We start from the raw sequence: 25,333 nt of genomic DNA on the forward strand, positions 1-25,333 counted from the left end.
ATGTTGTTGGTATATGGGTTGGTCTCGGTCAGGATGTGTTCTTCTTCAAAGTTAGCCATGTACAGGCAGGCCAAGCTCGGCGCGAAGGTACTACCCATGCTGGTACCCTGTATTTGATGGTAAAGGTTGTTCTCAAAGGCGAAGTAATTTTCTTTCAGTGCTATGGTGGCACAGTCACAGATGAAGGTGATTGGTGTAGCTGACGGCCACGGATTGATGTTCCGGAGAGCCTTGTCAAGGACCATCAGTGTGGCATCTTGGGGAATGTTCGTATATAGTGATTCCACATCTAGGGTGACCAATAGGGTGATGGATTCAGGTGCATCAAATCGTTCTATAAGGTTGAGCACCTCTGTAGTATCTCTTAGGTACGTTGGAGTCTTCGTTACCAAGGGGCGTAGGAACACATCACAGAACTTGCTCAAGGGTTCCAGAAGGGAATCAATCCCAGACACGATGGGTCTGCCTGGTGGGGGGGTGATCCCCTTATGAATTTTGGGGAGGCAGTAGAAATACGGTGTCCGTGGTTTCTTGTTCAGAAGGAATAGGGCCTCTTCCTTGGTAATCCATCCCTCTGCCTCTGCTTCCGATGTCAGGTGTTGTATCATGGTCGAGAGGCGTATGGTGGGGTCTTCATTGATGGGTTCGTAATACCTGGTGTTAGATAATTGTCGCGTACATTCCTCATCATAGACAGTCTTGTCTTGAATGACTATTGCCCCTCCTTTGTCCGCGGGTTTCAATATAATGGTTCTATCCTCTGTCAGGTGTCTGAGGAGTGACCTTTCTTCTCTGGAAAGATTGTCAAATGCACGGTTCGAAGTGATGGTGTTAACCTCCTTCAAGTCGGCTTGTTCGAATGTTAATACTTCATTCAAGGTCATAGCTGAGGTGGGGGTGAATTTCGATTTGTTCTTAAGGCCTGAACCGCTAGGGGGGGGCCTGAGGTTTGTCTTGGAAGAATGCTTTAAGGCGTATTTTCCGAAAGAACTGATGGAGTTCTTGATGCAGGATGAAGTCATCTCCCTTAGGTGTCGGTACAAATCCTAAGCCTTTTTCCAACAGTCTATTCTCACCTTCAGTTATATGCCTGGAGGATAGGTTAACCACTAAGGTCTTGTTGTCTTGCTTCGCAGGACCATTGGTTCCGGGTCCTGCCAGTGGACGGTCTTAGAGGTACCTCTTCTTTTGCCTCTTCCTCTGCCCCTCCCTCTGTTGAGAAAAGGTGGGGTCTGATATTGGTGGTAATTTGGTATCGGATTGGGTCCGATGGGGCCATTCCACATAGGTTGGGGGCCCATCCATGGTCCCTGATACATGGGTGTTGGGAAGGGGTGGGAAGGGAACCCATGGAACAAGGGTGGTGGGGGTGGTTGGTGCCTATACCCACCTCTTGTTCTAGGTTGTCTGGTGTCGTAGTTGGATTCGCTCCCAGTGGAGTCTGATCTTCCGGAGCTGCGGCTGCTTACGTCATCAGAGGAGGTGTCTATGTTGGAGAACACATAATCATCCTTGGTATAGGGGTAAATTTTTTCTTTGTCGAACCGCTTCACGTCTTTTTGCAATTGACTAATCTTTTGTTTAGTTAGATATTCTTTGTGTTCATTCATTTCCAAATTAATCTCTGAAAGTTTTGATTTAAACGCTGTGATGGAAATCCCTGTCTTCAGTCGATTCTCAGACAAATTGATTTGGATGAGTAGGTCATCAGATAAACGTTTTGCTGTATTTATGATTAGTATCAGCCAATCACGTGTACATTTCCAGGATATTCTTGACCATTCACGGCGGAACGTCAGATCTTCCAAGAATATCCTTGGTGCCAGAGTTATCAGCAGGCCATTAGGAGCGATGTTTGCTCTCAAATATTCTGTCATAATGGTTCCGTGTAGGGCTGTTTTTATCTGTAGTTTTCGTAGAGTTTGGAGCGATCTCCAATCTTCATTGCCGCTACCTGATGGTGCACTGCCATCTTCTGATAGTAATGATGGGGCTCTCAAAATCTCTGCTACCATATCATCATCAAAACTGAGACCTGAGTTGTCCATCGTGTCAGTTAGATGTATGATAATGCTTTGTGACAATCAGGAACTTCCTAAGTGTCCATGTCACGTGTGTCTTATGGAGGTGAGGGGAAGTAAAGAAAGGAAGGATACATAAGTCCCACGGCCAATGGCCGTACTAAGTATTCAACAAATCAATGAGAGGGGGGACTAGGAGCAGTTAGAAAGAGGTCCTGAACCAATGCTCCTAAAAGTCATACATAATTCCAACGGATGGTTACAGTTCCTACAGAGTGGAGGGGGAGATTACAGCCAACAGATAAGCTGTAAATAGCGGGGAGTGTCTCCAAGGATCAAGTGAGTGTGCTGAGTAAGGAAAAGGTACTCCTTAATGTGGTATCTAGTGCCCTCACACACCCTTGCGGATGTATAGCATCATCATTGGGCAAGGTTGCTCCTCGTGGGGGTGGCGCTGCAGTCCCTCACGGGCCCTTGGTTAGGGGCTCTCTGGCGGAGTTCTTTTAAGGAGTTGCCGCATTTGTGAATGAGGGTGTGTGGGTAGGGAAGTGCTGGTGAGTGCAGGTTTAAAATGAGACAGGGACCTAAAATTATTTAATCAAAAAGGTCCCTGGTACAGACTAAAAAGTTCACGGGGATGGAGATGCACGGTAGTGCTGCTATGAGAGGGGAAACAAGACCAAATAGAGTCCCACTTCTCTCAACCCGTGTTGTGTAGTAACAAAAAGTGAATGTGAAAAAGGTCTACATGTTTCGCGCTGTGAGATGGTCCCTATTTGATCCAGGAGCGCTTCGTCAGGACCACGGAATGGATAAAATAGGGTTCGGGAAAAGACAGCCCGTAATCCTATATGTTACCTGGGTCAGGTTTGCTTGACTATAAATGTCCAGAATCCGTTTTTATACGTCAATCCTGTTCACAGCCTAAAGGGAGACATAAAGGAGAAAAAAGGGGGGGGGGAAGGGGGGAGGGGGGAAAGAGGAGGAGAGAACCAGTAACATATCAAGGTTCTTATGATACATATGTGGCTCAAAGGAGGACACTGGTGCACGGGGTGTGCTTAGGTGCCTGGTGCATGAAATGTACAACAACCAAGGTAATGTCATTGTGTTCATGCAAAAAAATGTTTGATGCTAGAGTAGTATCCAGCATGAAGGTGAAACCCGCGGTGGTGGAGGTAGGTTCCATCCTTAGTCATCATAATACACACATGTGGTCGTACCTAATGGGAGACCCAGGGTTCAAAGATGCAGGCCAGAGGTGTAGCGGTGGACAAAAGGTTCAAAGGTGCCCACCGTGGGGGGTGACATGATTCTTAATCACCTCGAAGTGCCTGGCGAATGGATTCGGTGATCTAAAGTGACTGTAGCGCATAGACAGGTACAATGGCGTGCATAAATACTATGGCCTCGTTTTACTGTAGTGGGGCGGAGCTCTATGTAACGTCTCAGCGATATGCAGCCTAGCTGTCTGTAAGGACTGCGGCGCAACCGTGAGTATGTGAGCGGCCTCAGTGAAAAAATTGGTGCTCTTAACAGGTAGACAAGGTGGGATAATAAGATGGCAACAGAAATTCAATAATAACAAAAATATATACATAACGTCACCGAGTGCCTACCCTCTCCTTGTCGATGATGGGCTCCGTCAGCGTATGCCATGGAGTAAGGCTGTGGAAGGGCAGTGTGAACACAAGGTATCGGTAAAAAACAGGAAAACAATCAAAAATACCTGTTTAGAGGAAGCTCCAACGGTCCGAACTGGTGGTAATAATACTCACTGCAAAAGTCGCCTTATGATGCGGGGAGACCTACCCGTGCCGCTGCACAGCCGGTAACAAGGATAGAGAAACTACGGTCTGATTAAGTAGTGTAGACGGGATATGTCCAAGGCCCCGGGCGATGACGTAGTCTCTTAGTGCCCGAGGGCCGGATTGTTAGAGAAAGGACTATGAAACGGCCAACTACCGCAGCCATGATGGTATGGTTAGCGGACCCACTGCCAGAGTGGGGAGAGAAAGTAAAATGTGCTAACTGCTGTGGCAGGCGGATGCTAGGAGGGTCTATTTCAAATCCCTCAGAGACAGAAAAAAGCAGTAACGTGTCTATGTGGTGGTACTAAGAATTATTTTAATTGTATATTCTACATCGAGCTGTGATGTAACTAGGGAATAGAAGGGGGGGGGGAAGAGGGGGAAGGAGAGAGAAGGGTACTACCATATGCACGTCAACGTCCAACAAAGGGGCGTGGGGACGTGTAATGCTCGGAGATGGTCACAAATTGACATGTGCTCAAGTGCTATTATAGGAAATCTGTCCTCTGTATCAGATTTTCAGAGTCGTTAATTACTAACTACGGCTAGAGCACAGTGGTGGAGGATGCAGTTAGTTAATTGCGCTTAATGTTCAGGAGAGAAGGGAACTACCACATGCATGTCAACGTCCAAAAGGGGCGTGGGGACGTGTAATGCTCGGAGATGGTCACAAATTAACATGTGCTCAAGTGCTATTATAGGAAATCTGTCCTCTGTATCAGATTTTCAGAGTCGTTAATTACTAACTGCGGCTCGAGCACAGTGGTGGAGGATGCAGTTAGTTAATTGCGCTTAATGTTTATTAGAACTAGCATGTCAGTTCAAGAGGTGGTTGTGCATGCTGTAACCTCATAGCCGTTGGTGTCGAGTACTGTTGTGGGGTGACCTTATGTTATGTAACTAACGGGATAAATCAACCCAGGGAATGTCTTCATTAAGTCCCCCTTTATTACTCCGCAGTTTGAACACCCATCGTTGTTCCTGCCTAAACAGTGTAGATGCTGACCAATGGGGGTTCGATTCGATGATGGTCCATCGTAAGTCTTCGGGGGAATGGTTCATTTCCAAGAAATGACTTTGAAATCTCGTAGCTGTGCGCTTACACCGGATTGTGCTCTTATGTTCCCCAATTCGGATTTTGACTGGTCTCATTGTCATGCCGATGTATCGTGACCTACAAGGACAAGTAATCATATACACGCAATTTTTAGTGTTGCAGTTAGTGTGATGTAACTGCTTCCAGGGTCTTGGGAGTCCTAGATCAAGTTCTTTTGTGGTACTTGTCTGTGGGCATGCTGTGCACGAGCCGCATGGATAATGACCAACTACCGGGGGTAGATTCCATAGTGTTGGTTGCGTCTTGATCATGTTCTTAGGGCGAGTGTGGACTAATATGTCCCTCAGATTTTGTGTTCTCTTGAAGGCGAAGAGAGGTTTGGGTCCTGGTAGGGACTCCCCTGTTTCAAGAATCTTCCGGTGTTTATTTATTATTCTTTGGATTTTGTTGGAGTTCGGTGTAAAGGATGTCACACATGATAGAATTTCTGAGGTGGTTTTTTCTCTGATTTCTAATAGAGCTTCTCTAGGAGTGTTCCTGGCTCTTTTGCGTGCCTGTTTAACAATTCTTTGAGGATACTCTCTTATTTCCAAATTCTCCGTTAATATGTCTGCCTCTTTTTCAAATTCCATAATAGAGTTACAGTTCCGGCGTAGGCGGAGGAATTGTCCCACCGGTAAATTGTTTCTTAAGGACTTTGGGTGGTGACTCGGGAATAGGAGAAGACTATTCCTGTCTGTGGGCTTTTTGTAGTTGGTAGTCATCAGGCGACCTTCTTTTAGGGATATCAGGAGGTCAAGGAATGGTATGGATTCGTATGACAATGTGCCCACAAATTGTAGATATGGATTTAAGGTATTAATCCATGTGAAGAATGTCCTGCATGTCTCTTCATCCCCTTTCCAAAAGATGATTATGTCGTCGATATATCTACGCCATAATAAGATGTTGTTGGTATATGGGTTGGTCTCGGTCAGGATGTGTTCTTCTTCAAAGTTAGCCATGTACAGGCAGGCCAAGCTCGGCGCGAAGGTACTACCCATGCTGGTACCCTGTATTTGATGGTAAAGGTTGTTCTCAAAGGCGAAGTAATTTTCTTTCAGTGCTATGGTGGCACAGTCACAGATGAAGGTGATTGGTGTAGCTGACGGCCACGGATTGATGTTCCGGAGAGCCTTGTCAAGGACCATCAGTGTGGCATCTTGGGGAATGTTCGTATATAGTGATTCCACATCTAGGGTGACCAATAGGGTGATGGATTCAGGTGCATCAAATCGTTCTATAAGGTTGAGCACCTCTGTAGTATCTCTTAGGTACGTTGGAGTCTTCGTTACCAAGGGGCGTAGGAACACATCACAGAACTTGCTCAAGGGTTCCAGAAGGGAATCAATCCCAGACATGATGGGTCTGCCTGGTGGGGGGGTGATCCCCTTATGAATTTTGGGGAGGCAGTAGAAATACGGTGTCCGTGGTTTCTTGTTCAGAAGGAATAGGGCCTCTTCCTTGGTAATCCATCCCTCTGCCTCTGCTTCCGATGTCAGGTGTTGTATCATGGTCGAGAGGCGTATGGTGGGGTCTTCATTGATGGGTTTGTAATACCTGGTGTTAGATAATTGTCGCGTACATTCCTCATCATAGACAGTCTTGTCTTGAATGACTATTGCCCCTCCTTTGTCCGCGGGTTTCAATATAATGGTTCTATCCTCTGTCAGGTGTCTGAGGAGTGACCTTTCTTCTCTGGAAAGATTGTCAAATGCACGGTTCGAAGTGATGGTGTTAACCTCCTTCAAGTCGGCTTGTTCGAATGTTAATACTTCATTCAAGGTCATAGCTGAGGTGGGGGTGAATTTCGATTTGTTCTTAAGGCCTGAACCGCTAGGGGGGGGGCCTGAGGTTTGTCTTGGAAGAATGCTTTAAGGCGTATTTTCCGAAAGAACTGATGGAGTTCTTGATGCAGGATGAAGTCATCTCCCTTAGGTGTCGGTACAAATCCTAAGCCTTTTTCCAACAGTCTATTCTCACCTTCAGTTATATGCCTGGAGGATAGGTTAACCACTAAGGTCTTGTTGTCTTGCTTCGCAGGACCATTGGTTCCGGGTCCTGCCAGTGGACGGTCTTAGAGGTACCTCTTCTTTTGCCTCTTCCTCTGCCCCTCCCTCTGTTGAGAAAAGGTGGGGTCTGATATTGGTGGTAATTTGGTATCGGATTGGGTCCCATGGGGCCATTCCACATAGGTTGGGGGCCCGTGGGGGTGGTTGGTGCCTATACCCACCTCTTGTTCTAGGTTGTCTGGTGTCGTAGTTGGATTCGCTCCCAGTGGAGTCTGATCTTCCGGAGCTGCGGCTGCTTACGTCATCAGAGGAGGTGTCTATGTTGGAGAACACATAATCATCCTTGGTATAGGGGTAAATTTTTTCTTTGTCGAACCGCTTCACGTCTTTTTGCAATTGACTAATCTTTTGTTTAGTTAGATATTCTTTGTGTTCATTCATTTCCAAATTAATCTCTGAAAGTTTTGATTTAAACGCTGTGATGGAAATCCCTGTCTTCAGTCGATTCTCAGACAAATTGATTTGGATGAGTAGGTCATCAGATAAACGTTTTGCTGTATTTATGATTAGTATCAGCCAATCACGTGTACATTTCCAGGATATTCTTGACCATTCACGGCGGAACGTCAGATCTTCCAAGAATATCCTTGGTGCCAGAGTTATCAGCAGGCCATTAGGAGCGATGTTTGCTCTCAAATATTCTGTCATAATGGTTCCGTGTAGGGCTGTTTTTATCTGTAGTTTTCGTAGAGTTTGGAGCGATCTCCAATCTTCATTGCCGCTACCTGATGGTGCACTGCCATCTTCTGATAGTAATGATGGGGCTCTCAAAATCTCTGCTACCATATCATCATCAAAACTGAGACCTGGGTTGTCCATCGTGTCAGTTAGATGTATGATAATGCTTTGTCACAATCAGGAACTTCCTAAGTGTCCATGTCACGTGTGTCTTATGGAGGTGAGGGGAAGTAAAGAAAGGAAGGATACATAAGTCCCACGGCCAATGGCCGTACTAAGTATTCAACAAATCAATGAGAGGGGGGACTAGGAGCAGTTAGAAAGAGGTCCTGAACCAATGCTCCTAAAAGTCATACATAATTCCAACGGATGGTTACAGTTCCTACAGAGTGGAGGGGGAGATTACAGCCAACAGATAAGCTGTAAATAGCGGGGAGTGTCTCCAAGGATCAAGTGAGTGTGCTGAGTAAGGAAAAGGTACTCCTTAATGTGGTATCTAGTGCCCTCACACACCCTTGCGGATGTATAGCATCATCATTGGGCAAGGTTGCTCCTCGTGGGGGTGGCGCTGCAGTCCCTCACGGGCCCTTGGTTAGGGGCTCTCTGGCGGAGTTCTTTTAAGGAGTTGCCGCATTTGTGAATGAGGGTGTGTGGGTAGGGAAGTGCTGGTGAGTGCAGGTTTAAAATGAGACAGGGACCTAAAATTATTTAATCAAAAAGGTCCCTGGTACAGACTAAAAAGTTCACGGGGATGGAGATGCACGGTAGTGCTGCTATGAGAGGGGAAACAAGACCAAATAGAGTCCCACTTCTCTCAACCCGTGTTGTGTAGTAACAAAAAGTGAATGTGAAAAAGGTCTACATGTTTCGCGCTGTGAGATGGTCCCTATTTGATCCAGGAGCGCTTAGTCAGGACCACGGAATGGATAAAATAGGGTTCGGGAAAAGACAGCCCGTAATCCTATATGTTACCTGGGTCAGGTTTGCTTGACTATAAATGTCCAGAATCCGTTTTTATACGTCAATCCTGTTCACAGCCTAAAGGGAGACATAAAGGAGAAAAAAGGGGGGGGGGAAGGGGGGAGGGGGGGAAAGAGGAGGGGGGGAAAGAGGAGGAGAGAACCAGTAACATATCAAGGTTCTTATGATACATATGTGGCTCAAAGGAGGACACTGGTGCACGGGGTGTGCTTAGGTGCCTGGTGCATGAAATGTACAACAACCAAGGTAATGTCATTGTGTTCATGCAAAAAAAGTTTTGATGCTAGAGTAGTATCCAGCATGAAGGTGAAACCCGCGGTGGTGGAGGTAGGTTCCATCCTTAGTCATCATAATACACACATGTGGTCGTACCTAATGGGAGACCCAAGGTTCAAAGATGCAGGCCAGAGGTGTAGCGGTGGACAAAAGGTTCAAAGGTGCCCACCGTGGGGGGGTGACATGATTCTTAATCACCTCGAAGTGCCTGGCGAATGGATTCGGTGATCTAAAGTGACTGTAGCGCATAGACAGGTACAATTGCGTGCATAAATACTATGGCCTCGTTTTACTGTAGTGGGGCGGAGCTCTATGTAACGTCTCAGCGATATGCAGCCTAGCTGTCTGTAAGGACTGCGGCGCAACCGTGAGTATGTGAGCGGCCTCAGTGAAAAAATTGGTGCTCTTAACAGGTAGACAAGGTGGGATAATAAGATGGCAACAGAAATTCAATAATAACAAAAATATATACATAACGTCACCGAGTGCCTACCCTCTCCTTGTCGATGATGGGCTCCGTCAGCGTATGCCGTGGAGTAAGGCTGTGGAAGGGCAGTGTGAACACAAGGTATCGGTAAAAAACAGGAAAACAATCAAAAATACCTGTTTAGAGGAAGCTCCAACGGTCCGAACTGGTGGTAATAATACTCACTGCAAAAGTCGCCTTATGATGCGGGGAGACCTACCCGTGCCGCTGCACAGCCGGTAACAAGGATAGAGAAACTACGGTCTGATTAAGTAGTGTAGACGGGATATGTCCAAGGCCCCGGGCGATGACGTAGTCTCTTAGCGCCCGAGGGCCGGATTGTTAGAGAAAGGACTATCAAACGGCCAACTACCGCAGCCATGATGGTATGGTTAGCGGACCCACTGCCAGAGTGGGGAGAGAAAGTAAAATGTGCTAACTGCTGTGGCAGGCGGATGCTAGGAGGGTCTATTTCAAATCCCTCAGAGACAGAAAAAAGCAGTAACGTGTCTATGTGGTGGTACTAAGAATTATTTTAATTGTATATTCTACATCGAGCTGTGATGTAACTAGGGAATAGAAGGGGGGGGGGAAGAGGGGGAAGGAGAGAGAAGGGTACTACCATATGCACGTCAACGTCCAACAAAGGGGCGTGGGGACGTGTAATGCTCGGAGATGGTCACAAATTGACATGTGCTCAAGTGCTATTATAGGAAATCTGTCCTCTGTATCAGATTTTCAGAGTCGTTAATTACTAACTACGGCTAGAGCACAGTGGTGGAGGATGCAGTTAGTTAATTGCGCTTAATGTTCAGGAGAGAAGGGAACTACCACATGCATGTCAACGTCCAAAAGGGGCGTGGGGACGTGTAATGCTCGGAGATGGTCACAAATTAACATGTGCTCAAGTGCTATTATAGGAAATCTGTCCTCTGTATCAGATTTTCAGAGTCGTTAATTACTAACTGCGGCTCGAGCACAGTGGTGGAGGATGCAGTTAGTTAATTGCGCTTAATGTTTATTAGAACTAGCATGTCAGTTCAAGAGGTGGTTGTGCATGCTGTAACCTCATAGCCGTTGGTGTCGAGTACTGTTGTGGGGTGACCTTATGTTATGTAACTAACGGGATAAATCAACCCAGGGAATGTCTTCATTAAGTCCCCTTTATTACTCCGCAGTTTGAACACCCATCGTTGTTCCTGCCTAAACAGTGTAGATGCTGACCAATGGGGGTTCGATTCGATGATGGTCCATCGTAAGTCTTCGGGGGAATGGTTCATTTCCAAGAAATGACTTTGAAATCTCGTTGCTGTGCGCTTACACCGGATTGTGCTCTTATGTTCCCCAATTCGGATTTTGACTGGTCTCATTGTCATGCCGATGTATCGTGACCTACAGGGACAAGTAATCATATACACGCAATTTTTAGTGTTGCAGTTAGTGTGATGTAACTGCTTCCAGGGTCTTGGGAGTCAAGTTCTTTTGTGGTACTTGTCGGTGGGCATGCTGTGCACGAGCCGCATGGATAATGACCAACTACCGGGGGTAGATTCCATAGGGTTGGTTGCGTCTTGATCATGTTCTTAGGGCGAGTGTGGACTAATATGTCCCTCAGATTTTGTGTTCTCTTGAAGGCAAAGAGAGGTTTGGGTCCTGGTAGGAACTCCCCTGTTTCAAGAATCTTCCAGTGTTTATTTATTATTCTTTGGATTTTGTTGGAGTTCGGTGTAAAGGATGTCACACATGTTAGAATTTCTGAGGTGGTTTTCTCTCTGATTTCTAATAGAGCTTCTCTAGGAGTGTTCCTGGCTCTTTTGCGTGCCTGTTTAACAATTCTTTGAGGATACTCTCTGATTTCCAAATTCTCCGTTAATATCTCTGCCTCTTTTTCAAATTCCATAATAGAGTTACAATTCCGGCGTAGGCGGAGGAATTGTCCTACCGGTAAATTGTTTCTTAAGGACTTTGGGTGGTGACTCGGGAATAGGAGAAGACTATTCCTGTCTGTGGGCTTTTTGTAGTTGGTAGTCATCAGGCGACCTTCTTTTAGGGATATCAGGAGGTCAAGGAATGGTATGGATTCGTATGACAATGTGCCCACAAATTGTAGATATGGATTTAAGGTATTAATCCATGTGAAGTATGTCCTGCATGTCTCTTCATCCCCTTTCCAAAAGATGATTATGTCGTCGATATATCTACGCCATAATAAGATGTTGTTGGTATATGGGTTGGTCTCGGTCAGGATGTGTTCTTCTTCAAAGTTAGCCATGTACAGGCAGGCCAAGCTCGGCGCGAAGGTACTACCCATGCTGGTACCCTGTATTTGATGGTAAAGGTTGTTCTCAAAGGCGAAGTAATTTTCTTTCAGTGCTATGGTGGCACAGTCACAGATGAAGGTGATTGGTGTAGCTGACGGCCACGGATTGATGTTCCGGAGAGCCTTGTCAAGGACCATCAGTGTGGCATCTTGGGGAATGTTCGTATATAGTGATTCCACATCTAGGGTGACCAATAGGGTGATGGATTCAGGTGCATCAAATCGTTCTATAAGGTTGAGCACCTCTGTAGTATCTCTTAGGTACGTTGGAGTCTTCGTTACCAAGGGGCGTAGGAACACATCACAGAACTTGCTCAAGGGTTCCAGAAGGGAATCAATCCCAGTCACGATGGGTCTGCCTGGTGGGGGGGTGATCCCCTTATGAATTTTGGGGAGGCAGTAGAAATACGGTGTCCGTGGTTTCTTGTTCAGAAGGAATAGGGCCTCTTCCTTGGTAATCCATCCCTCTGCCTCTGCTTCCGATGTCAGGTGTTGTATCATGGTCGAGAGGCGTATGGTGGGGTCTTCATTGATGGGTTCGTAATACCTGGTGTTAGATAATTGTCGCGTACATTCCTCATCATAGACAGTCTTGTCTTGCATGACTATTGCCCCTCCTTTGTCCGCGGGTTTCAATATAATGGTTCTATCCTCTGTCAGGTGTCTGAGGAGTGACCTTTCTTCTCTGGAAAGATTGTCAAATGCACGGTTCGTGGTGATGGTGTTAACCTCCTTCAAGACGGCTTGTTCGAATGTTAATACTTCATTCAAGGTCATAGCTGAGGTGGGCGTGAATTTCGATTTGTTCTTAAGGCCTGAACCGCTAGGGGGGGCCTGAGGTTTGTCTTGGAAGAATGCTTTAAGGCGTATTTTCCGAAAGAACTGATGGAGTTCTTGATGCAGGATGAAGTCATCTCCCTTAGGTGTCGGTACAAATCCTAAGCCTTTTTCCAACAGTCTATTCTCACCTTCAGTTATATGCCTGGAGGATAGGTTAACCACTAAGGTCTTGTTGTCTTGCTTCGCAGGACCATTGGTTCCGGGTCCTGCCAGTGGACGGTCTTGGAGGTACCTCTTCTTTTGCCTCTTCCTCTGCCCCTCCCTCTGTTGAGAAAAGGTGGGGTCTGATATTGGTGGTAATTTGGTATCGGATTGGGTCCCATGGGGCCATTCCACATAGGTTGGGGGCCCATCCATGGTCCCTGATACATGGGTGTTGGGAAGGGGTGGGAAGGGAACCCATGGAACAAGGGTGGTGGGGGTGGTTGGTGCCTATACCCACCTCTTGTTCTAGGTTGTCTGGTGTCGTAGTTGGATTCGCTCCCAGTGGAGTCTGATCTTCCGGAGCTGCGGCTGCTTACGTCATCAGAGGAGGTGTCTATGTTGGAGAACACATAATCATCCTTGGTGTAGGGGTACATTTTTTCTTTGTCGAACCGCTTCACGTCTTTTTGCAATTGACTAATCTTTTGTTTAGTTAGATATTCTTTGTGTTCATTCATTTCCAAATTAATCATGTTGCGCCCCCAAGAGTCCAGCCAGCGGGCCTCTCGGGACGGCGGAGTCAACAGTGGTGGCAGGGAGGGAAAAGCAGTCCGCAAAAAGGGGCAGGCGGCTGAGGGGTGAAGGGAAAGACACGCCGGGTCATGCGGCGCCGGGAGGTGCCGGTGCAGAAGAAGCTGAGGCACCGGGTCCCCTGAGGCAGGACGCCTCCAAGCCCCCGTCAAGGAAGAAAGGAGTGAACCTTCAAAGGGAAGTAAGACTTCCCTCCCACCAGAGCCCTGGTGGAGGGCCTCCAATAGATGGTCCGCCGGAAAGTGAGCCACCGGGTCACCCATGCGCAGGATGCCCACAGCCGTGGACACCGCTTGAGCGAAGGCCGCACCTGTCTCCGTAGGGCCCCGCGGTGGAGAAAGCAGCTCCTCCGTGGGTGACGGCTGCAAACTAAGGTGGCCGTCCCCAAGGCCAAGCGAGATGGACAAGGGCCAGACCTGAAAGTCAAAAGGAGCCGTAGAATGAGGGACCTGCCGCTCTTCCAACGAATACCTCTGCCTCAGGAAGGGCGGGGAGTCACCCTTCGATGCCGGTGAAAAAGACACCACACGGCGACCAGTCTCCGGGGAGGATGACACCAAGATACAGCCTGCCTCCGAAGAAGGAGTGTCCGAAGGTGAATCCGCGGTACGACCCCTGCGCGGAGCCGTAGAGTCCGTTGCTTGAGATGGGACATCGGCACCATTCGGCACCACCAGACAAGGTACCTCCAAGTCACCCCGCACCGGAGACCGGGGTAGAGCTGGAGCCACACCGGCCCTGGGGCGGCGCCGGAATGACACCGACCCGACCCCCGCCGAGGCATCCCCCTGCGTGGGGGAACGAGATGGGCCTGGGGAGTGGCACGAAGCCCTCCGCCCGCCGCGTCCCAGAATGAGGCGAAGATCGCTCGGCAACCCATGCGGCGGCGCCAGAGACGATACAACCTCCGACGAGGCAGCCGCCTGTGGGGAGGGACGAGAGGGGCCCGGAGAGGGACGAGGGGTCCTCCCTCAGCCTCGACCCGGAGCGGGACGAGGAGGGTCCACCGACCCCTGTGGCACCGCACGGTCCAGCTGCTGCCGGCACCGTAGCGGCGTAACCTCGGCCTCAGACAGGACCACCTTGTCAAAGGACCGAGAGGGGCTCGGGGATGCGACCCAAGCCCCGGCGACCTCCCGCAACACCACTGGGACCCCTGCTGGAGTTTGCAGTGAGGCAGAGACGCCATGGTCTGAAGGAGGTGCCCCAGAGGAGCTGCACCCCAACAGTACCACATCCTCCAAGCCTGGATCCGAACCAGTCGGCGCTGGAGCCACCGGCGGCGCTGTGGAGGGCCCTGCGCAGGGCGAGGGATCAGCCGACGCCCCATGAGGCGAAGGAGGAGACGCCAGCGAGGCCTGCAAAGCTGCCACGTATGTCTCCATTTGGACTCTCGACGCCCCAACACCGGGAAATGGTGGATAGGACGACACGCGGGCTGCATCACCCGCGGAGAGTCCACGTCCCCGGTAAGCCGGAAACCAGCCCCCAGGGACAAACTGCGACACTTACCCACCGGGGAGCGACGCTCACGTGACATCGGAGAAGGGCGAGGACGGCGACCACGGCCGTATCTGAAGCCGTCTGCCGAAGCAGACCGAGGGGAGGACGTCGACCTGGAGAGACGTGCCGAGAGAAGTTTCATCCGGCGCCCCCACCGCGACTTCAGCTTCAACTGTTGGCAATCTGTGGTGCCATGATCCTCCCCCAAACACCACATACAAATGAGGTGAGGGTCCGTCACCGACATAAGACGCCCTCAAAGCGTGCAAATTTTAAAGCCCAAAGGCATTTGCACACTGTTCCACCAAAAAGAAATGGAAGAAAAAGGGGCCCTAAACAGGCCCGTAGCAAGGATCGGATCTGCGTTGCACGCGGAAAAGGAAAAAACTGACGGAGGCGCGCCGGGGCGGGTCTTATGTGACCTCGCTGACGTCACGTATGCGGACGACGCCTGGGCGGAGTCGCGTAATGTCACCCCGCCCCCGGCGTGCAGGGATGCTGTGGCAAAAAGGTTTCCGGATCCAGTCTCACGCCTGGGGATAATTCTACGTGAAGGAATCTGCGGCTAGTAGTCTCTATCAGATATGGCTTTTCGCATTTGCCACAAAATCCATCATTTTCTGCATAATTTGCAGATAGGAACTAAAAAAAAGTTTCTGGATCAAAGGTTACTCAAAACTTTATCACACGTGGTGCCGAACAGAGCCAAGCAAACACAAGATGATGGACACTCACCCCCAGTCACAGATCTGGGTTGAATCCATCATTGTGCTTTAGCTCACTTTTTCAGTTCAGACCCAGCTATATGCAAATCAGTCTTGAACCTGTGCCTCATGGGAACAGTCCGGCCCAAACTGCCAAGCCTGGTCTTCCCTGAACTGGAAACAAGCATCGTGGGACCGGTTTTGGGGGTAACACCTCTCATCAGCCAGGGTAGCTGGAATCCAGTGGCAACGTGAGCAAGGGACCCACGTCTGAACATACCTTGTCAACTTAGGGCGAACAGAGCAAACACAAGGTGAAGATGGACGGAGCGCTGAAACCTTTCAGACACTACCCCCCAGTCACAAATCTGGGTTGAATCCATCATCGTTCTTTAGATCACTTCGCCACATCAGTTCAGACCCAGCTATATGCAAATCAGTCTTGAACCTGTGCCTCATGGGAACAGTCCGGCCCGAACTGCCAAGCCAGGTCTTCCCTGAACTGGAAACAAGCATCCAGGGACCGTTTTTGGGGTAACACCCCTCATCATCCAGGGTAGCTGGAATCCAGTGGCAAAGTGAGCAAGGGACCCACGTCTGAACATACCCTGCCAACTTAGGGCGAACAAAGCAAACACAAGGTGAAGATGGACGGAGCGCTGAAACTTTTCAGACACTCTTCCCCCAGTCACAGATCTGGGTTAAATCCATCGTTTTTTAGCAAGGTCTAAACTGGGGTGGCATGGTGAGCAAAAGAATGATGGATTTAACCCAGATCTCTTGACTAGGAGTGAATGTTTTGATTTTTTTTCCACTTTCTGCCCATCAATTGTGTGTCTTTGGCTTTCTCACCCTAAGTGTGCCGGGTATTCCCAGACTTAGGTCCTAGGATCACTGTGCCACTGGATTCAAGCTATCCTGGCAGATGAGGGGTGAAACCCCGAAACCGGTCCTAGGATGCTTGTTTCCGGTCCAGGGAGGACCTGGCTTAGCAGTTCGGGTTGGACTGTTCCCATGAGGCACAGGGCCAAGACTGATTTGCATATGGCCAGGTCTAAAGTGGGGTGGCATGGTGAGCAAAAGAATGATGGATTTAAACCAGATCTCTTGACTGGGGGTGAATTTTTTTATTTGTTCTGCATTCCGTCCATCAATTGTGTGTCTTTTGCCAAACAGAGCCAGGAATTTTGCCGCATAGAAGCAGGTCGCCCTTTATTTGCTAATTGGTGTAGTCAGCGGTTTAAACTGATATGAGTGAGGGAAAGTATTTGCCCATTTAAATTTATGATTGGTAAAATGACAAGATAGTGATGTGCTGGCAATAGACCACACTTGCACGGATAATCTGGGGCGATATGCAGCAGTTCCTGGAACCTGGGAAGGCAACGTGCTTACCATAGTATCGGTATATTCACCGCGGGGCCCACAGGAGACGGCGTTCAGAGACCTAGGAAAAGTGATGTTAACGTTCCTCACGGGGATATTGATCGTGGACCTTAATTCAGTGCTGTCAGGGAGGTTGGACAGTTATTCCCCTCCAAGATTTAACCTCATCACAGCTCATACTCCCAGACCTAGGAAAAGTGATGTTAACGTTCCCCACGGGGATATTGATCGTGGACCTTAATTCAGTGCTGTCAGGGAGGTTATACAGTTATTCCCCTCCAAGATTTAACCTCATCACAGCTCATACTCCCAGATTTCCTAAATGCAGTGGGATTAGTGGATGCCTGGAGGGTTCATCACCCGACTGAGTCACACTTTCCATTACACTCTGGGGCCCATACTAGTCTCTCTCGAATCGATTATATTCTCACTCCGGTGGAGCAGGTCAGAACTGTTCAGGAGATCCAACAATTAGCAATGGGCATATCAGATCACTCTCAGATATGGGTGCAAGTAGAGATTGGAAAAGGCAGCAATACTAGATTGGCACCCATAAATCCGTAGCATCTCCAAAACCCGAACATAAAACTGAAGGTTACTCAGGAAATAAAATATTATTTCAGAGAAAATGTAGGTTCTGTAAAATCGGCCCAAATGCTCTGGGAAGCCTAGCTAAAGTGGATGCAAATATGGAGTAAATAAAATGCATGCAGGGGGAATATAAGTGTACCACCCAGATTACCATCGCAAACCCCCTCAGGCGAACTGGAATCCTGGAATATAAGAACACTCTAACCAGGGGAAAAGATTATTTATTGCAACTGATCTGTGTTTCGCGTTAAGGATTATTGTGATTTCAATGACACACACCAGTGAAATCTGTACTGTTTGTTGTAACTAATAAATAGATTTTTTTTTAATAAAAGATAGTGATGTGCTGCTTCTGCAGCATGTGCTGCATTAGGCCTTTTCTTGATGCTTAATTTGGCCCGTTACCGACACATACTTTGGTTCTGCGCCTTTTCTAGTGACCTTGACTATGGCCCCTCCAGGAGAGGGGAACTACTTTGCTCTTACAAGCAGCAAAAGTGTCCCCATCAGCAGTGTAGGTGGCACAGGACGATATGACTGTGCACAGGATATCGGAAGTCCTTGCACCTGTATTGAGCTCTGTTCCTGGTCTCACAGACCTTAAGCTCGGTTTTGAGAAATATGTGACACCCCGGCCACCGGGGGCGTGAAACAGTCCCTTGTAATGTAAATTGGGAAAAACGTCTAGGTAGGTATATGTTTGTTTGCCTGCTTCACAATTTCAGTCAGTTGGGTGCTGACGTAGGATCAGGCAAAGTATTTGTGTTTTTTTAATTTATCACCTGATTTTATGTTCCAACAAAAAGTTCTTGTTTGAATGTCACTGACGTCACATAATTCATTACTTAACATAGCAAATATGGGCTAAAGAAAATGTTGAAAATATTCACACTTCACTTTACACTTTTTATCACTCATCAAAAAAAAGAAAACCATCTCATCGCCGTGAAATATTTAACAAAGGAATGCTGCGGACTGTCGCTTCGAAAAGGATCCGAGAGAGGTGCTGAGGACGCCGGCCCACGCCTTGCCAAGCAGACGCTCGCCCTGCGTGGCTTCCGATTGGACGGGGGCAACGTGTGCAGCCACATCAAAGAAGCACTGGCAATGCAACAGATTGATGTGAGAAGGGCACCGGCACTGGGGAGAGCCCTGCTGCAGGCGCGGCTGTGGTCTTCATAATTCCACAGTGTGAGAGGCTGGCAGCACCTGATCACACATCAAGAATCCAAAAATTGACCTTAGTAGAACTCATTTTTTTGAATTGACTACTTTACAAATTTCTAAAAGCCTTGTTAGGGCCTTGGATTAAGTCCCTGTAGTATTATTTAGAAACGTTAAAACTTACTGAAGTTAGGGGGGGGTACTTAGAACTTTTTATATCGGTTTTCGAAAAAGAACCCCAATTTAGTAAAATAATGAGTAACCCAGAGAAGATGGCTGAGGAGCTTGACCTCACTCCTTACTTCAGCCTAGAGATTAGGAGGTTAGAGAGTAAAGCTAAAAAACATAAGAACTGGGTCCAACGAGATCGACTGGGGGAGGAGAGGCGCCTTCGACCGGCACCGCCGACATCAATGTCGGAGTCAGTTGGTCAAAGAACGGCGTCGTAGACAAAGATCCTGAAGAACTGTGAGCCTGCGCCAAAGCGACCCAGCCAACGTCGACCGCCACCGATCCATCGACCCCAGTGGCCCAACCGTCATTGAGGACAAATCCTCCGATTGTGCCCCACTCACCTCCTTGGGGCCTAGAGGCGCTACAGAGGGAGATGGGATCCCAAAGATGAGGTGCAAGGAATCATAATCTTACCTCATCTGGGCCATCAACGCGCCAGAAACACACAGAGGGGCGGTGCAGAGCTGGTCGTCTACCTGGAATTGTTTAGTGCGATCAAAGTAGAAAGAAAGCGCAAGCTTTGGATCCAGACGGTGGAGCCTCTCTTCCTCTTTGGAAGGATGCGGAGCCATAAAGAAAGTGGTCAAAGTGATGGTTTGGCCAATGTGGAAAGAAGTAACCACCTTGGGAAGAAAGGAACATCTAGTTCTAAGGAAGACCTTGTCCGGATGAACAACCAGAAAGGGATGCTTGGAAGACGGAGCTTGTTGCTCACTCACCCTGCGCGCAGAGGTGATTGCCACCAGAAAAGCAGTTGTCAAAGTGAGAAGACGTAGAGTACAGTTATGTAGTGGCTCAAAGGGAGCGCACATAAGATATGTCAGAACCAAGTTCAAGTCTCAATGGGGCATTATGAAGGGAACAGGAGGAAAAAGATGAGTAATGCCCTTAAGAAATCTATTCACGACAGGGGACTTGAAAAGAAAAGGCTGATCAGGGAGCCTGAGAAAGGCTGAAATGGCCGAGCGGTAGCCCTTAAGAGTGCCCAGAGCAGAGCCTTGATGGGCCAAAGAAAGGAGGAACAAGAGAACCTCAGAAAGGGGTTCCACAGCCTTTGCTGTGCACCATGCCACAAACTTATTCCATCTGCGGCCGTATATCGTATTAGTTGACGGACGCCTGCCTGCCAAGATTACATCAGACTTCGGGAGGCAGGTCAAACGACATCAACTGCAGCCACTCAATCTCCACGCAAGGAGGTGGAGGCTGGACAGGTTTGGGTGGAGGACCGTCCCCTGCTGCTGCGACAGAAGATCCTCCCAAAGAGGCAGTGTGGTCGGAGGATCGATGACCATGTTGAGCAGCTCGGGATACCAGACTCTTCGTTCCCAATCCAGAGCCACGAGAATGACTGAGGCCCGGTCGCGCTTGATCGTCTTCAGCACTCTGGGCTGAAGTGGTATAGGCAGAAAGGCGTATAGAAGACCACAACTCCACTCGTGACAAATACCGTCGCCTAGTGAGTGCCGCCTTGCAAATTCCAATGTGCATAATTGCTGACATTGCGCGTTCTCTTCGGTGGCGAATAGATTTAACAAAGGCTCTCCCCACTGCTGAAAGACACCTTGCACCACCTTCGAGTGAAGACGCCATTCGTGATCCATCATTCACCTGCGGCTCAGTTCGTCCACCCTGGAGTTCAGTGAGCCTTCCAGGTGTTGAACCTCCAGAGATATGCACTGATTTTCCAGCCATGTCCAAACGAGGATGGCCTCCTGACATAGGGTCCACCACCCCACCCTGCCTTGTTCGTTGCAGTACCACATGGTGGAGGTGTTGTCCATGAACACCTGCACTACTCTTCCCCGGACAGAGGGAATGAAGGCTTTGAGTGCCAAGACGGATCGCCCGAAGCTCCAGAAGGTTGATGTGGAGCCCGGACTCAGCTGGTCATCAAAAATAACCCCAAGGTTCTTAACTTTGTTGGACGGAACAGGACATTGACCTGCCTCTGTCAGCCACCATGTTTAATTCCATAGAGATGGACAATTACCAAACTCCATCACCTCGGTCTCATAGGAAGCTCGAGGTTGAGAGCCTTGGCTGCCCTACGCAACACCACTGTGAATGACGCTCCCTCCTCCATAGCCACGGTAGGAGGAGACAACATGCCTAGTTCTGGGGAGGTATACAGACCACTGGCATCCCCCAGTTCCTCTCTCCAGTCCGCATCGTACTCTAACTGGTCTGTCAAAGGGTCCCCAGACCCCTCCCAGTCTTCCTCACCCTCCTCTGGTTGCCAAAGTGGCTGAAAATGGCCAGGGTGGAACACTGGGCCAAAATTACGCATCGGTGCCTGATCCGGCATCGGCTGACACCGGTCCGGCTCTGTGTCCACGTTGGGTTGGAAGCTGGGGTCGACGCTGGCTGGGGGCCCAGCTGGCGTCAGCTGTGGGCGTGGTGCCGGTGGAGGTGTCACGAGGTCAACCGACGCCGATCCGGAGCAAGGCCTGGATCCGAGGGGGCCCTGCGGTGCCGAGGCCAGAGCCGCCGGCGTCAAAGGCCTAGGGCCCTTAACCGAGTCCGTGGGGCCCGAAGCACGCCAGCGGAGTCGGGCTGCCCAAAGATGGCATGCATCGCCTCGTAAAATTGACTAGGCTGGGCAGGGGTCGCTCACGGTCCCGAGAAGGGAGGGAAGGCCGGAGTCGACCCTAAAGGCTCCACACACTGAGCCGAGGGAGAGGCACCACCTGCACCCTGCGTCATGGCCAACGGACGAGGGGAAGTCGACTTTTTATGCTTCGAATTACCTGACCCAGAGTGCGAAGACTTTGAAAAGGTGTGATGGTGCCTAAACGATTGGTCCCTCTACCTCCCACGCGACCAGGACCTTGCGCGACGTGGAGCCGACTGTCAGGCCTCGTGGAGCTTTCAGGACCGCTGCCACAAAGACTTTGGGCCATGGTTTGACCGTCGGAGCACGACTTGGGGTCATGGTCGCGCTTCTGGCAGAAGAGACACATGCGGTGCGGACCCGTCACCAACATCAGTTGGGTACAGGAACCGCAGGCCTTAAAACCGTGCACCATGAGTCGGTTAAAGACTCCAAAACAAAGTCGACAAAAGTCGCAAAAAACTCAATCAAAAAGTGACTGGAGGTACCGCTCTCTACGGATCTGCGCTTGCTGGCACGGAAAAGAAAGAACTGAAGTCCGCGCGTGAGGGCATCGTCTATGTAGCTACCGTGACGTCATTCCAGCAACCACGATGCCGACAATGGACGCGGAGTCGACCGACGCCACCTTCCGAAGCGCAGGGGTACTGCTGACAAAAAACTTTCCAGATCCAGCCTGACGCCTGGGGGTAATTCCAAGGTAAGGAATCTATAACTAAATGTTTCTTTCTGATGAGCAGGATTATGAGGGATTTTATAATTTATTTAAGAAGGAACACATTTTACGTAACTGCATTAATGAAAGGTGGCATTAGTATCTGGTAGACCTAGTTCGAATTTCACCCCAAGAAGTGGGAAAGAAGTCAGACCACTGGATCAAGACAAGGATGACCAAGACAACCATTGAGGGAGACCAAAAGAAGGAGGTTACAAAACCTCCCCAGGAAAAAGAGGGTGAGAAGCCCAAAGATAAAACCCAAGAGTTTTCTGAAGGCCTCCAAAATCCTGTTCGGGGGATGGGCCCCAGAACTCTTCCCAGCCCATTGGTGGTTATAAGGAGAGTACTTTGATCCAGCTAAGGCCTAATGTTTCTACTGTAACAAGAAGGAAAACTAACTGGAGACCCTGCCTGACCCTGCCTGTCCCTACAGGCAAGCCCCTAGTCCCCCCTCTAGCTAACCCTGGAATAGCAAATCTCCAGATGGGATCAATGTTGTGCCCATAGCAAATCATATTGCTCACAGAAGCTACACTAGTCTCCATGGGTGGGGTAGAGTTGGCAACCCTGGCTGTATGGCCCACAAACTTAAATAACTATCTGCCGCACCCGAGAATCAATGGGTCAAGTATAGAAGCCATGAGGGATAGAGGAGCCAGTGTCCTTATGGTAAGATAATCAGTGGTTTCCCCAGGACAGTTCCTAGCTGGGAAATCTTTCCCAGTAACCAATGCTGATACTGACACTCTAGTCCATCTCCTGGTTACAGTAACATTAGATTGGGAAGGGGTTATTGGTCTGAAGCAGGTAGTGGTCTCTCCAAATTCTCCAGTCTCTTGTCTGCTTGGAAATGATCTGGAGACCTCAGCATGGATTGTGGTAGAAATGACACATGCAGCAATGCTAAACATTCCTGAGATTGTGTGTGACAACAAGAGCACAATGCCTAGCACAGGGTGAAAAAGGAGCCTGCAGGGATGGCTCAACCTCCCAAAAGGAAAGGTAGGAAGACTGGTAAAAGAGCTTCCACACAACAGAAGGATCTGGACCCCTCTGCTCAGGGAGGGGGCGTGTCAGCTCCAAAGGGAATTGAGCCCATGGAACGTGAACCTTACGAGGTAGAGCACTGGGGTTCAGGGGAACCCTCAAGGGAACAGCTGTGCCTTGGGCAGCAGGTCTGCCCCACTCTTGAAAGCCTTAGGCAGCAATCTGCTGCACAGGAGCAGGGACATGTCAGAAGCTTCCTTAGGGTCTATTAGGAGGAAGGACTCCTGTACATTGAGGCCAGAGACCTCAAACCTGATGCCACTAGGAGAATGGTAGTGGCTCTGTTATATAGAGAACTCCTGCTCACATTGGCCCATGACATCCCCCTAGCTGGACATCTGGGCCAGACAAAAACTTGTGAAAAACCTGTCAACCACTTTTATTGGCCACAGATGTCCCAAAAAGTGAAGGAGTTTGTCAGTTCCTGTGTTACCTGTCAAGCTAGTGACAAAAACAGGTGGACACCCAAAGGCCCCCCTAATTCCACTACCAGTGGTTGGGGTTCCCTTTTACAGGGTCTGTGTGGATGTTAGAAATGGGGGTTGTGATTGGCTAAGCCAGGCAGAACCCACTACTCTAGTCAGGTCAAGGGAGTTACACGCTGAAGATAACCCCTGTTCACCCCCCTTGGTAGCTTGGCAGAGCAGTCAGGCGTATCCCAGAGGTAATGTGTAAAGCGTTTGCACAGCACACTCACACAGCAGCGACACACTAGGCACACCACAAAAGAAACTCCACACAAGGTTATATAAAAATAGGCTTTGTATTATCCATAAAACACATTAGAACATATACGCACTGTGCCACATGGCACTTGTCATGACTTCACAGGGATTGCATAAATCACTAGGCCAGTCGGGCCACTGTCATAGACTCATTACAGTTAGGGAGACCAGTAAACACTTGCACCAGGCACATATCATAACCACATCATGCCCTCCTTAGGCAACTGCAGGTCACCATTACGGTACCTAGTGTGCAGCCCAGACAAGGTAATAGCAGTTACATAAGATCCTCAATGGCAATGTACCTTTGTAACCAAAGTAATGCAGAATTCACTGTGCCCCTAGACATGTATTACTCACAACTAGTGATGCTCCCAAAGCATAACACGTTGTTCATGACTCCTGCTGCCAATTAGGCAGACATGGCTTCACTCCTCGTGAAGCAACCGTACTGTCTTGCCGGAATACGGCAATTCTAGCCAGGGGGGGTCCTCTGTCGAGTTATCACCCCCTCAAAGGGGCACACATCAGACGCGGGCTGCCCACAAACCTGTGGCGCAGCGGCCACAACCAGGCTGTGTCAGTTATCAGGCCGCTGGGCCAATAAAAGTGCAGCTAACAACAGGAATCCAGCGGGAGGCGAGTCATCGGGTTCATGGCAAAGATGGCAGGTGACTAACTGCCATCACTCTCTCAATCTCCCTCGATGGATTCACGGCTTGGAAATCAATTGCGCAGCGTAGAAGCGGATTTGGCCAGCTGCTCACAGTGGGTCTTGCGGTACGAGTTGCTGGAAATCTCACTGCGGTTCTCCGCCACACTGCTTCTGTACTGCCTCGCTTAGCTCGAGTGGACTTCACGGCTGGGGCTTCATCAAAGGAAACCACTGACCCTGCAGATGGTGGCTTGAGGTGGGAAAACAGTGAAGCTGTGGACTGCAGGGGTATCCTACTACAATGGAGTGTCCATGGGGGCAATCCGCTACTGGAGACCAGCAGATCATTACCGAATCTGAGGCAGGGAGGCGAACCTGGCAAACCGAAACGAGAAATCGGAGTCAAAAAGCTAGGGCCGCAAAACCTACACCACATGTAGAAGGAGGGGTTGTTCAACCTACTGTTGCCTCTATGTTTGCTAATCTTTCCGAAGAGCTACTAAAAAAAGAGTATACCACTGGAGAAAGGGGGCGGGGGTAAACCCCTAGCAAAGGAGACTGGGGATGATAACATTGAAGGGAGGAAGAGGAAAATACTATTACATTGGATATACCCATAGAGGTTGCAAGGAGTGAGGTTAACCAGTTGGCGCCCAATGTGCATGGAATATATACCAAAGAGATTGGTCAGGAGAA

This window comes from Triturus cristatus, chromosome 6, assembly GCF_964204655.1.
Source record: "Triturus cristatus chromosome 6, aTriCri1.1, whole genome shotgun sequence".
NCBI lineage: Eukaryota > Metazoa > Chordata > Amphibia > Caudata > Salamandridae > Triturus > Triturus cristatus.